This window comes from Podarcis liolepis (genome assembly GCF_965112155.1).
Source record: "Podarcis liolepis genome assembly, chromosome: 3".
NCBI lineage: Eukaryota > Metazoa > Chordata > Lepidosauria > Squamata > Lacertidae > Podarcis > Podarcis liolepis.
The window spans coordinates 119,293,145-119,309,295 of NC_139557.1; the positions used below are offsets into that span (position 1 = coordinate 119,293,145).

At 45.5% G+C, this 16,151-nt stretch overlaps 2 long non-coding RNA genes across 3 annotated transcripts in view; one reads left to right on the top strand and one right to left on the bottom strand.

Annotated features, from left to right (window-relative positions):
* The first annotated feature begins 1,460 nt into the window (after positions 1–1,460).
* The window catches only part of LOC310702846, a 55,856-nt gene continuing 41,165 nt past the window's right edge, over positions 1,461–16,151 (top strand). For both annotated transcript variants that reach the window (XR_014523688.1, XR_014523689.1), the window contains exon 1: positions 1,461–2,077. This is a non-coding gene — a long non-coding RNA (uncharacterized lncRNA). The remainder of the gene's footprint in view (positions 2,078–16,151) is intronic.
* LOC310703007 lies at positions 13,224–14,796 on the bottom strand. Its single transcript, XR_014523886.1, has 2 exons — positions 14,682–14,796; positions 13,224–13,398 (listed from the first exon to the last, which is right to left on the bottom strand). It is a non-coding gene; the product is annotated as an uncharacterized lncRNA (long non-coding RNA).

Consider the following 16,151-nt stretch of genomic DNA (forward strand, 5'->3'; position numbering starts at 1 on the left):
ATCATTTCTGTCAAGGTTGGGGAGCTGGTCCCACGGTCTAATTTTCCCAGTTACTATGTTCTCTTTATAAGTTGACACAGACACACTGGTAGACTTCCTCTAGGGGGTGTAGTTACTTTTTGGCATCCATTTTTAAAATGTATCCAATAAGGGGGGGGAGAATTACTTTCGATTTTCCGATATTTTGTTTCCTTTCAATATAAAACAAACAGGCAGAAAGCAGCGTTGGAATTATTTTTTCCTTTTTCCTTTTCCATATTCAAATTGTAAGCATCACCGACAGTTTCTTTCCTGTCATTCCGTCCCCAGGTTAGGGACAATGGAGACTTATTTTCTTAACTCACTCACTGCAGGATTAGAAAGTCAAGTTTTTTCCCCCTTTCGTCCTGCTGTCTAGGGGGATTTGGTAGTAAAGATGCAGGAAGTTTAAGGGGTATAAATAATAAATTATTATTATTATTATTATTATTAAGGCTTTCAATTTATCCGGCTTTTAGCTTGTAAAATCTTTGCTTTAATTTTTATACAAAGAACAGGAGGCAGACTTCCTGTTTGCGCCTTCCCGTCTCAGGTCAAATTCAAAGGTATATTTTTAATCCAAAGTTTCAATTGTGCTACTCACGGGTTGTTGTTTAAAATCCGAATTGTCACAGGAAAAAGGACAGCGCTCTCCGACATCAGCTGTGCAGCTTCACTCCGCAGAAGTAGCGATTGACTCTCAGCACCACGCCAACCCCTGTCTCACTCCGGAGCCCTTTGGAGGGTTCCTTTGCCGAACGGGGGAGGGGGCGCAAACGGTGCCCGCCGAGTCCCACGGCTGCCGGCTTCTTCCGCCTGCGGTTTTCAAAAGGGTTCCCGCTTCGCTGCAGCGGTAGACCCGATTTCTGTGGAGCTATCTCCCTCTGAGTCAGAGGGAATCCGCCATTGTCGGAGGCGCCGCCTCCGGAAGTCCTGTGTCTCTAAAAGTTTAATCACTCCTCCTCCCACCATGTGTCCCAGGTATTGAATAGTCGAGACCCCTATCTGGCATTTGCTAGCTTTGATGGTTAAGCCCGCCTCTTTAATTCGCTGTAGCACTATCCCTAAGTGCTCTTTGTGTTTCTCCCAAGTTGGACTGTACACAGCCATATCGTCCAAATAAGCAACTGTGAACTCTCTTAATCCCTTCAGGATTTTGTCCACCAATCGCTGAAAAGTTGCTGGCGCATTCTTTAAGCCAAAGGGCATTACTTTAAACTCAAACAGCCCTAAGGGACTTCTGAACGCAGTTTTCTCCTGGTCCCTAGGGTCCATTTCTACTTGATAGTACCCCTTTGTTAAGTCTAGGCAGGTGATGTAATGACACTGGCCTATAGCTTCGATCAGGTCATCTAAACGGGGCATTGGATATGCATCTGCTTTAGTGACATGGTTCAGCTTCCTATAATCCAGGCAAAATCTAATAGATCCATCAGGTTTGTCTAATAACACTATGGGTGCTGCCCAGCGGCTTTCCGAAGGGGTTATCATCCCTGCCTTCAGCATCGCCCTTACCTCATTGCTAACTTTCCCCACATACTCTCCAGTTATTCTGTAGGGGTTGCCAGCAATAGGCTTAGCATCCCCAGTGTCGATATGATGTATAACTCCTTTAGCTCTACCTGGAGTGTTACTGAAAATGTCTTTATAATCTTGTAGGATCTGCTTAACCTCCACCTGCTGATTAAGGGTTAATGTAGGAGCTATCTTTATTTCTTGTAGATTGCACAATTGCTCCCCTCTCCCTTCCCAGCATGTTATATCGGCTTCATCTGATTTGTCTGCCTCAAAACAATTAACTAAATCAGCATCTTCTTTCTGTTCTTGGGCAAAACTATGTTTTTGGCTTTTTACAATGCTCTGTCTCCTTGGGCAACAGTAGCATTCCCCTCAGCATCGGGTGACGGTTGACCCCCCTTGGAGCGAGTAACTACAAAAGAACTCTGTACATGCTCTAAGAGATCCCATCCGATCAGCACAGTGGTAGGAATCTCCTCAGAAAGAGCAACCTGCCACTTCCCTGACCAATCTTGGAATTTAATATGGATTTCTGCAACTGGTAATACCTCAGGGTGTTTAGAAATTCCTTTTAATTCCATAACTTTCCCTGGAATTATTTTGGTGGGACAGATGATCTCTGGGTGGACAATAGTGACCTGAGACCCGGTGTCTTTTAACCCCAGAAATCTCTTCCCTTCAATCCAAATATCTTCCCCAGCATTTTTAAAAAGAAGATTATCTTGTTTTATAGCATAGCAATGTGCCACTTTAGCCTCCACTACTTCAGCAGGCTTCGGCCTATCCTGACTAGCTTGGCTCTCCTCAGCTTCTTTGATACAAAAGGTTCTTCTCTGAGGGCTTATATTACCAGACTTTTCTCCTCCAGATCTACAATTAAATCTTTTGTGGCGAAATTTTCGACATCCCCAGCATTGAACTTCTTTGGGATTTGTATAGTTTGTTTTCCATACTTTCTCCTCAGTGAGACTGGCGTTGGCTTGGGCCTTGTCATTTTGCCCTTTTGACAAAGGCCTATCTCCCTTGTCTTTCTCTGAAGAGGGGATTCCCTTTGCTTGTTGGAATTTATTTCTGTTAGTCCCCCACACTTTCCCGCCAAAACTCGGTTCATCAAACCTATGGTCCCTTATTTTGTTTATTTGGTCAGCTAAGTTAGCGGCTTCTTGAAGTGATGGAGGGTGTCTTTCCTTTATAAGATATTTTAATCGATCTCCGACATTTGAGAATAAATTACAGCTAATGACCCACTGATCCTGGCTCTAAGGATCGTCATCTTGTCCTCATCTTTCACTTGAAAGTCTTGACAAGCTCTTTCAAATGGTATAATGAAAGCCTCAAGGCAATCTTTTTCCTTAAACTCAGGAAAGCGCTTTAAATCTACCTTCACTTGAGTTGGACTACTGGTGTTATTACTATTATTTTGATTCTCCATAGCTGCTAATTCCAGTTTCCTCATTTCCAGCTGAAATTGCATTCTTTCGCTCTCACTTTCAGCCCTAATTCTTTCACTCTCCTTCTCAGCCTTAAGTCTTTTGCTCTCAGCTTTAATTCTTTCTATTTCTTGTGCAGATCTAATCTTTTCTAATTCCAATTTATATTCTTGTTCTAACATCCATTTTACAAATCCTTCAGTGAATTTTGGATCTCCTGCCTCAGGTTTGATATTAGTTACATTTTCTAAACTCTGCTCTACTCTCTGAGGATTTCCATTCTCCTCTCCTTCAGAGCTTTCATAAGTTGTTTCCCTCACAGGGTTTCTTATATTTTTGAGTGGCATATTGTGTGAGTGAGAATTATCAATAAATTAACAAAATACGGGAAATTTCCTCTCAGTACTGTTCTTTCTGGCTAGGCTTCTCTCAAGACTCTGGTCCCAAAGGTCTGCTATGGGTTTTCTCTCTAACCCTTCAAGCTCTACTTCCTCTGACCATGAGCCTAAACCCTCTACCAGAACAGACTTTGAGCTCTCTTTCTCTTTGTTATCTTGGCTTCGCTGATCAGAAGGTCGGTGGTTCGAATCCCTGCAACGGGATGAGCTCCCGTTGCTCGGTCCCTGCTCCTGCCAACCTAGCAGTTCGAAAGCACGTCAAAGAAAAGTAGATAAATAGGTACCACTCTGGTGGAAAGGTAAACGGTGTTTCCATGAGCTGCTCTGGTTTGCCAGAAGTGGCTTAGTCATGCTGGCCACATGACCCGGAAGCTGTATGCCAATAAAGCGAGATGAGCGCCACAGCCCCAGAGTCGGCCATGACTGGACGTAATGGTCAGGGGTCCCTTTACCTTAAGTAAGTAAATAAGTAAGTAAGTAATTAAGTAAATGGCTTAGTCATCCTCTACGGTGGAAAGGAGAAGGAAAAGGACAGGCTGGCCAATTATTGTTGTGAAAGGTGCTCTTCGTTCAGGTAACCGCAAGGGTCCAGCCAAGATTTATTTTAGGGGGGCCTATGAAGTTGTGCCTCCGTTTCTTGCTCTTCTGAATCAACTTTCCTTTCACTTGTGGACCATGGTATTTGTGCTCCCTCTACACAGGATTTGGCCTGTTACAAACCGATTATATCTGCCTCCTGTTGATGATGTCCTGCTGTCTTCACTGACATTGGGAGCTGTCCACCACTGTATAATTGTTGCAGAAGGGAACTTCTGCTTGGCGAATGAGAATCAAGCAAGTGTCCAGAGGAAAGTATCATTTCTCCTCCCCGCACCATGCCCCTCTTGTAGCATTTTTTGGATCAATCATTTTCAGGAGCCTCTGATCTGAGTAGCTTTAGGCTACCACCCTAAATGAACATCCCTTCTCGGATTTAGGCAAAGGGAGCCAGTGAACTGAGAAAATAGTTTCATTACGTAAAACTTGGAAAACTTTTATGATGCCTGCTAACATGAACAACAGGTTTCTTTACAAGTTGATGATCATTTATCTGATTCCAGTTTAACCTCCTTTAATATAGCATTTGTCTGCTATATCCATTTGAGTTTTCCATTAAAACTTTATTATTTCATCCATTATGTAAAAACTGCATCGATACAAACTCATCTCTCCTCCCTCCATCTTCCCATCCATGTCTTAGAGCCATTCTATTCCTTCAGAAACAGAAATAACCAAAACAAAACTCATTATAGTCATTATGTAGGTTAATTATACAGCCTGCAAGATTTACAGTTGTCTTAATTAGGTTTTTCATTAATTAAACAACCACTGGCAGTACAAAGTATCTCTAATGCAACCTTTTTATTACACAGAATGTCATTTTGATAGAGCAGTGAGTACTAGCTACCTGTTCCATTCGTTACACAAAGCGTCAATTACTTAAGTGGTCCCTGAATACATCGTCCTTTGATTGCAAGCTTAATTGGTTGCACAGCCAGTTGTTTTCATACCTTGTCAATTGCAAAAGACACCTATGGCAGAATCAGCCTAGGGCGGCACTTCCCGTACTGCCCTAAATGGCCGTGATATTTTCCAAAATCAGTGCTGATGATGCTGGTGCTTCTCCTCCACTGGCAGAAGCAGCAGGGCAGGAGGGGCACCCATGGGCATTCTGCCTGGTTGGGGGCTTCTGCCACCTGGAGCAGCGTCCTCACCTGCCTCAAGGCTCTGGGATCAGCCCTGTCTTTGGTTGCTTTGCTCTGTGAGTTTTTGCCAGATCCACATGGTCTAATCCTTAAATCACATGGTATTTGATTGTTTAGATTAATATTCAGTTTCATCTATTGTTTATCTCAGTGGAAAGGGATCACCATAACTGTCCATCCTAAAACTTCAATAGCTGCTGGGCATTTGCTCACTGTGATCTTCTCCCCTCCATCTTGTTTGAATAGCTGAGGATTAAAAGGTAAATGTAAAGGACCCCTGACAGTTAAGTCTAGTTAAAAAAGGAAAAAGGATGATGATGGTGATGGTGATGATGATGATGATGATTGCAAGAATGAGAAAAAGGACAAGAGAGCATGTGAAGATTGCCCTTCCTTCAAGTAAGCAAAGAGTCCATCATTTCACCTTTGAAATCTCCTTGCCCTGCATGTCCCACTCAACCTCTTCAATCAGTGGACTTGAATCTCTCTTTTTTGGAAGAACTGTTTGAAGCTATTACTACTACCAGTGCTATTTCCGGGGGGGGGGATGCAGGGGTAACGCATACCCCTAAACATTTTGTGAATCTAAGTTTGGCCAGATTGAGGAGCAGTATTTCAGCATGAGTAGGAAAATGAGAGTAACCCTAAACATTTTTTAGGGGGGGGGGAGCACGGGCTACTACTAAGAATAATCATTGTAGGAGGCGAGCATGTGAAAAGTGCCCTTCCTTCAGGTAACCGCAAGGGTCCAGCAATGTGGTGGGCACAGGTGAGGGGTGAGTCATTCACCTGAGGGATACATCCCCCTAGCACTGCCTATGTGGGGCATTGCATCCTCCTCATAAATGTTTCATTTGATTCAAGCTATCTCCCTCTGAAACATGAATACAGAACATCCTGAATGTTTGTGATCTTCTGTGGAAACTGGTATGACTGACAGAATGCAGGAATGCCTTTGCAGAGGCACGTGATTTTGGCAACATTCTCGTCCACGTCAGCCTAAGTCACAATGTCCCAAAGAAATTAAAATTATGATGAAAAAAAGGTAGATGAAAAAGAAGAACTCAAACAGAAGGTTCCCGTCTACAGGCAGCTCAGGGATTCGGCAGTGTCGCACAGGCTCAGGGGTGATCAAGGCTGTAATTGGAGGAGCAGAGAGGCTGATAGCACTACCATTCCTGTTTCTTAGACTAGTGCCGTTGCCACAGTTCCCACCAACCAACGTCTGGAGAGAAGGCAAAGCTGAATGGCTTAGCTGCTGCCGACTGGGTCCCCTCCTTCCACCGGGCATGACCAGGAACCAATCCACCTCTTCCACCTCTGGCAGCCTTTGCCCTGAGATCTAGGTAACAATTCGCAAGACTTTCCAGCTCGCCTCTCTAGCAGCACCATGAGGGGGTCCCGCCGCCGCCGCCTGCCCGCTCTCGGGGGCCCGCCAGGCTGCGGAGGGACCCGTCCCGGAACGTCCCGGTCCGGCTCCCCGTTTCCTCTTGTCCCTCCTTCGCTCGTTGTCGCCGCGACAGCAGCGGCGGCGACTGCAGCTCCTGCCGCCCTGAAGAGACGTGGCAATGAGGGGCTGATACTTCTCCCTCCCAGCCCTCTCTTGGCAAGCTTTGGGGCTCCATTTGACTGAAAAGCTGGCTTTGCCACCACAATTCATCCTGAGCCATGAAGATCCTTCACCTGTGCTTGGCAGTTCTCTCTTTGCTGCTCCTGGCTTCCCCAGGTAAGGGATGGAGAGGAAGAAGGCAAAGGGACACCTGCCAGCCTATTATGGGTTGGAGGAGGGAGAGGAGTACAGTTGCTCTTCTGTGGCCTTGCAAAGGAAGCTCACTTTTCTTGCTAGAGATGTTTCTTTAGTGGTAATCTCTTTAGTGGGAATTCTTTGCATAAAAAATGTATATATCCGACAAAATTGCCTACCAAAGCGTGTCTACTAGGGAAAATATGCACTGTGTTGCTGAATTTCCCCCATTATGCCCATAACAGCTATGCAATTTCCCCTATTATAACCTATATTTTCATGCTATTGTCATGAAATTACACTTTTTCAGGTACATTTTTTAAACACATTACTTGGAGGGAGAGCTGACTTTCAGAGGACGGCTGTACTTTGATGTTCACATGTTGTCTTCATTATGGCACAGTATTATAAGGAAAAAAGGACATGGGTGACCCTGTGGTTTAAACCACTGAGCCTCTTGGGCTTGCCGATCAGAAGGTTGGCGGTTTGAATCCCAACGACGGGGTGAGCTCCCATTGCTCGGTCCCTGGTCCTGCCAACCTAGCAATTCAAAAGCACATCAAAGTGCAGGTAGATAAATAGGTACCACTCTGGCGGGAAGGTAAACAGCTTAGTCATGCTGGCCATGTGACCCGGAAGCTGTCTGTGGTCAAACGCCGGCTCCCTCAGCTTGTAAAGCGGGATGAGCGCACAACCCCAGAGTTGTCTGCAACTGGAATTAACTGTCAAAACTGTCCTTTACCTTTTTTTTAATATATGGAAAATGGCTTTGCATGTAAAACTGGTAAGGAAAAACAAAAGCAGCCTCTTCTTTGCTCAGTTTGGTTAGATTTTATGGAATTCTATGCAAATTTATGGAATATGTTTTACAAAATAAAATTTTGATTTGTCTCTTCCACAAGTCTGCCAATAAATTTGGGGTATATAGTATCTAATTAGTGGGGAAATGTTTCTTGATGTAATATAGAGCCTTTTATTCTGGGTGGTCCTTGGGGTCTGATGGCTTCAGTTCCAGGCTTTAGTTTCTCTATAACTTATAAGCCATGTGTGCCTCACTTCTTGCTGTCGTGTTTCGTGGACTGAAACCCTCCACTCATGAGCAAATATCTGGATAAGCACATTTACCTTTTCTTCTTGTGAATGTAGCAAGGCTGGCAAACACCAGTGGCCAGTGGCAAGGGGTGGGGTGGGGGTAGGAGTTGGGATGTCACAGCACCCAGAGAGTCACATAGCCACTCCTGTTCAAAGGGCTGTGGAGTTGTTCCTCTCTTTCATCCAGTTGTGATTTAACTTCCTTCTCCCCAGTGGACAGTTATGTTTGTTTCTCTCTTTGTACAGGATCTTCACAGTACCAGGAACCAAAGAATAGAAGGCAATGCCATAATGCCAATGGTACTTGCTACCCTACACGTTGTCCCAATAATTATAAAAGGATTGGAAGGTGTATTTATAATTCTCCCTGTTGCCAAAGGTAATTTCAGCTTACCAAAAGAGAATTACACCTCCTGCCCCTCCCCCATTACCCTCTGGATTGATCATTTCAAGTACCCAATGCAGAGTCCCCTAAACTGATCATCCATTGCCTGCAAGCTCAATTGCTCCATTGCAAAAATAAAAATAAAATACCTATGCCAGAATCAGCCAAGGGTTGCACATCCCATTTTACCGCTTGATGCAAAATGCTAATTGCTGCTTGGCCATTCCGCCAGCACGGCTCCTAAGCCCATCTACCTGCTCCTCCTGCCATGGCCTGATCTGCCGCTGACACACACCATACCCTGTTGATTGCAGGCACAGAAGCGGCACTACCATTGTTGCCCATTTTAAGCAAGATTGTGCTGAGTTCTTTCACCACAGGCAGAACCAGCGGGGCAGGAGGGGCACCAATGTGTTTGTTGTCTGAGGGGCTTCTGCCAGCAGAAGCAGGGTCATCACCTGCCTCATGGCTGGTCAAGCTGTCTTTGGCCCCTTTGCCATGTGACCTTATGCAAGATCTTTGCCAAATCCCTAAACCACACCAGATGGGCACATTTAATTTGTTGTGCAGCTTCATCCATTGTTTATCTCAGTGCCTAAGGGATGTCTATTCTGCAGTTTCAACAGATGCTGGGCACTTACTCTGTGTGGTGTCCTGCCCTCCACCATTTAAGATTACCTCAGTTTCACATGCCATACATTCCATGCAAATCTCCCACTTTCAGTTCCAAGCAGCTTCATTCTTATTTTATCTTTTAAAGAAAGAACCTGAGGCAGTAGACTTTTGTCTTGGGTCCTGGCAGGGAAATTAGCAACTGGACTGAAGGAATCCCAGGGTGCCAGTATCTCTCCTGTTTCTCAAAACACTCCCACAAAATTGTGAGCAAGCTTCCTGTTAACCCTGAACTCTTCCTCAGGGCCACAAAGACAACAAATCCCTGCCGTGCATAACATCCAGTCTGCAGGAGAATATTGGAGACCTTGAAAGCCCCCTCACTATTCTGTGACCTATTTAATTGTACCTAGAAAAGAAAGTCCCCCAAGGGTAAGGATGGGCAAGAGGTTGGATTCAATTTTCATCGAAAGGTGAATCTATGTAATTCATAGTTTCTGGAAATGAAAAACTGAAACAGACCTATCCCTACTCAATGGTTTATTATCATGAAATCTTTCTTGTGGTCCAACATGCCTTGCTTTGTATTTTCGTGTCTCAAACATGGTCGCTTTGCTATGAAACTGAGTTAACTGTTGTCCTTTTGTTTCTGGTTTCTATGTTTTAGACGGGAGGAATGATAGATGCCTTTGAAAAGTGGAAGATGCTCCCTCTCTTTGAGAGCTGCTGGATCCCACTTGATCCCCAACTGGGGACTTCCAAAGCATCCAGATTGAAAAAAAGCAACATTTTCAAGGCTTACCTGAGCTTGTGCCTTGCAATAAAAGCAGATCCAAAAGCCTTTCCCCCTCTGTTTTTCATTTCTAAGCATGAGTGTTCTTGCTAGTGAAACTAAAATGGCACCTTACGTCCATGAGAAGGAGGTGTCAGCTGCATTCTGATGAACACCCAGCCGAAACCCCCTGATGATCTCTCCCAGCTGCTGCATGTAGATGTTGAAAACATTTGCCCTCAGATCTGTGGACCAGACCCAGAGGCAGGGATAGTCCTCAAAGAATGACTAAACCTGCCTCTTCGGTAATGACATAGTCTGGTCTTAGCGTAACTCCTCCTCCTACCCCTAATCACTGAGATTGGTTCTCCTAGGGCACCCCCCCCCCCGTGGAACCTGCCCCAGCCATTTTGTTGGATGGTCTGCCCCTGCCACTTAATGGATCCAAATGGTTTCCAAAGAGTGGCAGGGGATGCTTTATCTCATGTTGATGGCCTTTCAGCTGATTCCCTGGTGGCCCGCTGGAATGTGGAGTTAACCAGGGCTATTGACTGTTTGGCTCCGAAGCGCCCTCTCTGATTGCATGGTTTTCCACAGATCTGAGGGCAATGAAACAATTGCTGAGATGGCTAGAGCACCAGTGGTGGATAACTCATTCGGAAGCTACCAAGTGGGGGTAGCGATGGCAAAGAGGACTTTCTTCTCCGCCTTTATTGTATGTGCAGAAAACAGCAGCAGGAAACTCTTTCATGTGGTTTGCAATTCAGCAGAACCACCTGCTACATCAGGGCCCAGTACGGGTCACATGATCTCCTGCAATGATTTTGCAAAGTTTTTTGCAGATAAAGTCACTCAGATTCAAGAAGAGGTAGACTCCACTGTGGGAGCAGGGCCAGGGCGGGAGAGTGCTAGAGTCCTGTCTAGTCAAGTTGCGTGGGATCAATTCCAATCTGTTACCTCTGAGGATGTGGACAGGCTGCTTGGACGAGTGAAGCCAACCACCTGTCTCATTGATCCTTGGCCATCCTGGCTTATAAAAGCTAGCCGGTAAGGGCTGGGCGATGGACTTCGTGGGGTGGTGAATGCTTCTCTCTGTGAGGGAGCCTTCCCAGACCCGCTGAAAGAAGCGGTTAGGAAACCGCTTCTTAAAAAAACATCTTTAGATGCTTCCAATATGGCCAACTATCATCCAGTCTGAAATCTTCCATTCTTGGGCAAGGTGATTGAGCGAGTGGTTGCTGAACAACTCCAGGCACGCCTGGAAGAAGCAGACCATTTGGATCCCTTCCAGTCAGGATTCAGGCCTCATCATGGGACTGAAACGGCCTTGGTCGCACAGGTCTGTGATCTCCGGCGGGCTAGGGACAAAGGTGAGAGCTGTTTCCTAGTTCTGCTGGATCTCTCAGTGGCTTTTGACACCATCGGCCATAACGCCTCAGGGTTGTGTCCTCTCCCCCCTGCTCTAACTCTCTTTCAAATCAGAACCAGTGAAGGCGGTGAAGGTCCTGTGTCTGGAGGCGGTTGGAGGATGGATGGTGACTAACAGATTGAGGTTGAATCCTGACAAGACAGAAGTACTGTTTTGGGAGGGACAGAAGACGGGCAGGTGTGGAAGACTCCCTGGTCCTGAATGGGGTAACCATGCCCTGAAGGACCCGGTGTGCAGCCTGGGAGTCATTCTGGACTCACAGCTGTGCATGGAGGAGCAGGTCAATTCTGTGTCCAGGGCAGCTGTTTACCAGCTCCATCTGGTATGCAGGCTGAGACCCTAGCTGGCCATAGGCTGTCTCCTCAGAGTGGTGCATGCTCTACTTATCTCTCACTTGGACTACTGCAATGCGTTCTGTGTGGGGCTACCTTTTAAGGTGATCTGGAAACTACAACTAATCCAGAATGCAGCAGCTAGACTGGTGACTGGGAGCAGCAGCCAAAACCATTTAACACTGGTCTTGAAAGACCTACACTGGCTCCCAGTACATTTCCAAGCACAATTCAAAGTGTTGGTGTTGACCTTTAAAGCCCTAAACAGCCTTGGTCCAGTATACCTGAAGGAGCGTCTCCACCTCCATCGTTCTACCCGGACACTGAGGTCCAGCGCCGAGGGCCTTCTGGCGGTTCCCTCACTGCGAGAAGCCAAGTTACAGGGAAACAGGCGGAGGGCCTTCTCGGTAGTGGCACCCGCCCTGTGGAATGCCCTCCCACCAGATGTCAAAGAGAAAAACAACTACCAAACTTTTAGAAGACCTCTGAAGGCAGCCTTATTTAGGGAAGTTTTTAATGTTTAATAGGTTATTGCATTTTAATATTCTATTGGAAGCCGCCCAGAGTGGCTGGGGGAACCCAGCCAGTGGGGTGGGGTATAAATAATAAATTATTGTTATTGTTATTGTTATTCTTATTGTTATTCTTTGCATTCTCTTATCTCACCGGACTGGGTGCCATGGGATCCTAGGATGAAGAATTCTTCCCGGTAGGCACATGTGCATGCAATTATGCCTAATATACTATAATGAGTGGGCTTGGTGGAGCTAATTTCTGCAAGAGCCTGGGCTATTTCCTGTGACGTTAACATATGAGAGGCTGGAGGTGAAATAGTTAAACATGTTACCCAATCAGAACCTAGGGGGTGGAGTCAGAGGGACTATAAAACCAGCTCTGGGAGGGGCAAAGGGAGGAGTTCTTTGGGAGTGGGATGGTTGGTTGGAGTGGGAGAGAATTGGGATAGAGTCTGTGGGTAGGTTGAATTAGTGTAGCAAAAGAAGCTGAGTCAGAAACAGTTAGGAGCCAGGAAGACAAGTAAATATCTGAGAGGTGGTTTAGTGAGTAAGAGCAGGTAGCAGAAGTTATAGGTCTGGATAGGCACCCCATGATTGTAATTCACTGAGACCGTTTATGAAACCACATGCTTGTTAAACTGCAGTAAATAAACAGAAGTTTATGTTCCAACTTAACCCTGACGACTCAGTATTTTACCAGGTAGGACCTGTGTGGTGGCAGCGAGAAATAAACCGGTGGCACAGGGATCAATAGACGCTGAAACGTTCAGGAACCCTGTGTGATCCCCACACTTCCCAACCTGCGATCCTGTGGGGGGAAGGGGGCAAGAATCTATAAGAGGACGCTTCCAGACCTGGTCTGGTCAGTTCAATAATCCCCAAATTCAGACACCTGTGGATTTTGAAGGATGACTATATTTCAATTGGCATACTTTTTCAAAGAGTGCAACTCAGGTTGGTTACCATTTAAAGGGAAACTGAACAGAATTTCTTCTCCCTCCCATTCCACCCTCCATATTTTGTCACTCTTCATTTTCCACATTTTGGCCCAGTCCTCCTCACTAGACTGTTTTGGGGGATCCTCACCCCCTTTTAGTTTTCCTTTCTAATGACGTTTTGGGCCTCTCCACAAACCATGCCTGCTGACACCTCCTTCTCATGGACGTAAGGTGCCATTTTGGCTTCACTAGCAAGAACACTCATGCTTAGAAATGAAAAACAGAGGGAAAAGGCTTTTGGATCTGCTTTTATTGCAAGGCACAAGCTCAGGTAAGCCTTGAAACTGTTGCTTTTTTCAATCTGGATGCTTTGGAGAAGAAGTCCCTAGCTGGGGATCAAGCGGGATCCAGTGGCTCTCAAAGAGAGGGAGCATCTTCCATTTTTCAAAGGCATCCATCACTCCTCCCGTCTAAAACATAGAAACCAGCAACAAAAAGACAACAGTTAACTCAGTTTCATAGCAAAATGACCATGCTTGAGACACGAAAATACAAAGCAAGGCATGTTGGACCACAAGAAAGATTTCATGATAATAAACCATTGGGTAGGGATAGGTCTGTTTCAGTTTTTCATTTCCAGAAGCTATGAATTACATAGATTCCCCTTTCGATGAGAATTAAATGCAGTCTCTCAGGCACCCCTACCCCTGGGGGACTTTCTTTTCTAGGTACAATTAAATATGTCACAGAATAGTGAGTGAGCTTTCAAGGTCTCCAATATTCTCCTGCAGACTGGATGTTATGCACGGCAGTGATTTGTTGCCTTTGTGGCCCTAAGGAAGAGTTCTGGGGAAATAGGAAGCTTGCTCACCAGTTTGTGACAATGTATTGAGAAACACGAGAGAACTGGCACCCTGCGGTTCCTTCAGTCCAGTTGCTAATTTCTCTGTATGCACCCAAGACAAAAGTCTAGTGTCTCAGGCTCTTTCTTTAAAAGATAAAATAATAATGAATCTGCTTGGAATTGAAAGTGGGAGATTTGCCTGGAATGTATGGGATGTGAAACTGAGGTAATCTTAAATGGTGGAGGGCAGGACACCACACAGAGTAAGAGCCCAGTATCTGTTAAAGCTGCAGAATAGACATCCCTTAGGCACTGAGATAAACAATGGGTGAAGCTGCACAACAAATTAAATGTGCCCATCCGGTGTGGTTTAGGGGCAAAGGAGATCTGGCATAAGGTCACAGGGCCAAGGGGCCAAAGACAGCTGGACCAGCCATGAGGCAGGTGAGGACCCTGCTTCTGCTGGCAGAAGCCCCCCAGACAACAAACACATTGGTGCCCCTCCTGCCCCGCTGGTTCTGCCTGTGGCGAAAGAACTCAGCACCATCTTGCTTCAAATGGGCAACAATGGTAGTGCCGCTTCTGTGCCTGCAACCAACAGGGTATGGTGTGTGTCAGCGGCAGATCAGTCCATGGCAGGAGGAGCAGGTAGATGGGCTTAGGAGCCGTGCTGGCGGAATGGCCAAGCAGCAATTACCATTTTGCATCAAGCGGTAAAATGGGATGTGCCACCCTTGGCTGATTCTGGCAAAGGTATTTTTATTTTTATTTTTGCAATGGAGCAATTGAGCTTGCAGGCAAAGGATGATCAGTTTAGGGGACGCTGCATTGGGTACTTAAAATGATCAATCCAGGGGGTAATGGGAGAGGGGCAGGAGGTGTAATTCTCTTTTGGTAAGATGAAATTACCTTCTGCAGCAGGGATAACTAGGAAAACACTCTCCAATCTTTTCATGAGTATCAGGACAATACATAGGGTAGCAATAATCACCTTTCTTAAGGCATTGCCTGGCCTTCGTGGCCTGTGCAGATCCTGTGCAAAGAGAGAAACAAACATAACTGTCCACTGGGGAGAAGGAAGTTAAATCACAATAGAATGAAAGAGAGGAACAACTCCACAGCCCTTTGAACAGGAGTGGCTCTGTGACGCTCTGGGTGCTGTGACATCCCAACTCCTACCCCCCCACCCCCCCTTGCCACTGGCCACTGGTGTTTACCACCCTTGCTACATTCACAAGGAGAAATGGTAGATGTGCTTCTCCAGATATTTGCTCATGAGTGGAAGGTGTCAGTCCACATAACACGACAGCAAGAAGTGAGGCACACATGGCTTATAAGTTATAGAGAAACTAAAGCCTGGAATTGAAGCCATCAGAGCCAGTAGGACTACCCAGAATAAAAGGCTCTATATTACATCAAGAATATTTTCCCCATTAATTAGAAACTATATAGCCCAAATTTATTTGCAGACCTGTGGAAGAGACAAATCAAAATTTTATTTTGTAAAACATATTCCATAAATCTGCATAGAATTCCATAGAATCTAACCAAACTGAGAAAGGAAGAGGCTACTTTTGTTTTTCCTTACCAGTTTTACATGCGATGCCATTTTCCATATATTAAAAAAAAGGTAAAGGACTGTTTTAACAGTTAATTCCAGTTGCAGACAACTCTGGGAGCCGGCGTTTGACCACAGACAGTTTCCGGGTCATGTGGCCAGAATGACTAAGCTGCTTCTGGTGAACCAGAGCTGCACATGGAAACGCCGTTTCCTTTCTGCCGGAGCTGTACCTATTTATCTACTTGCACTTTGATGTGCTTTCGAATTGCTAGGTTGGCAGGACCAGGGACCGAGCAATGGGAGCTCACCCCGTCGTGGGGATTCAAACCGCTGACCTTCTGATCGCCAAGCCCAAGAGGCTCAGTGGTTTAAACCACAGGGCCACCCACATCCCTTTTTCCTTATATTAGTTTGCCATAATGAAGTCAACATGTGAACATCAAAGCACAGCCGTCCTCTGAAAGTCAGCTCTGCCTCCAAGTAATGTGTTTTAAAAATGTACCTGAAAAAGTCTAATTTCATGACAATAGCATGAAAATATAGGTTATAATAGGGGAAATTGCATAGCAATTATGGGCATAATGGGGGAAATTCAGCAACACAGTGCATATTTTCCCTAGTAGACACACTTTGGTAGGCAATTTTGTCAGATATATACATTTTTATGCAAAGAATTCCCACTAAAGAGATTACCACCAAAGAAACATCTCTAGCAAGAAAATCTCCTTTGCAAGGCCACAGAACAGCAACTGTACTCCTCTCCCTCTTCCACCCCATAATAGGCTGGCAGGTGTCCCTTTGCCTTCTTCCTCTCCATC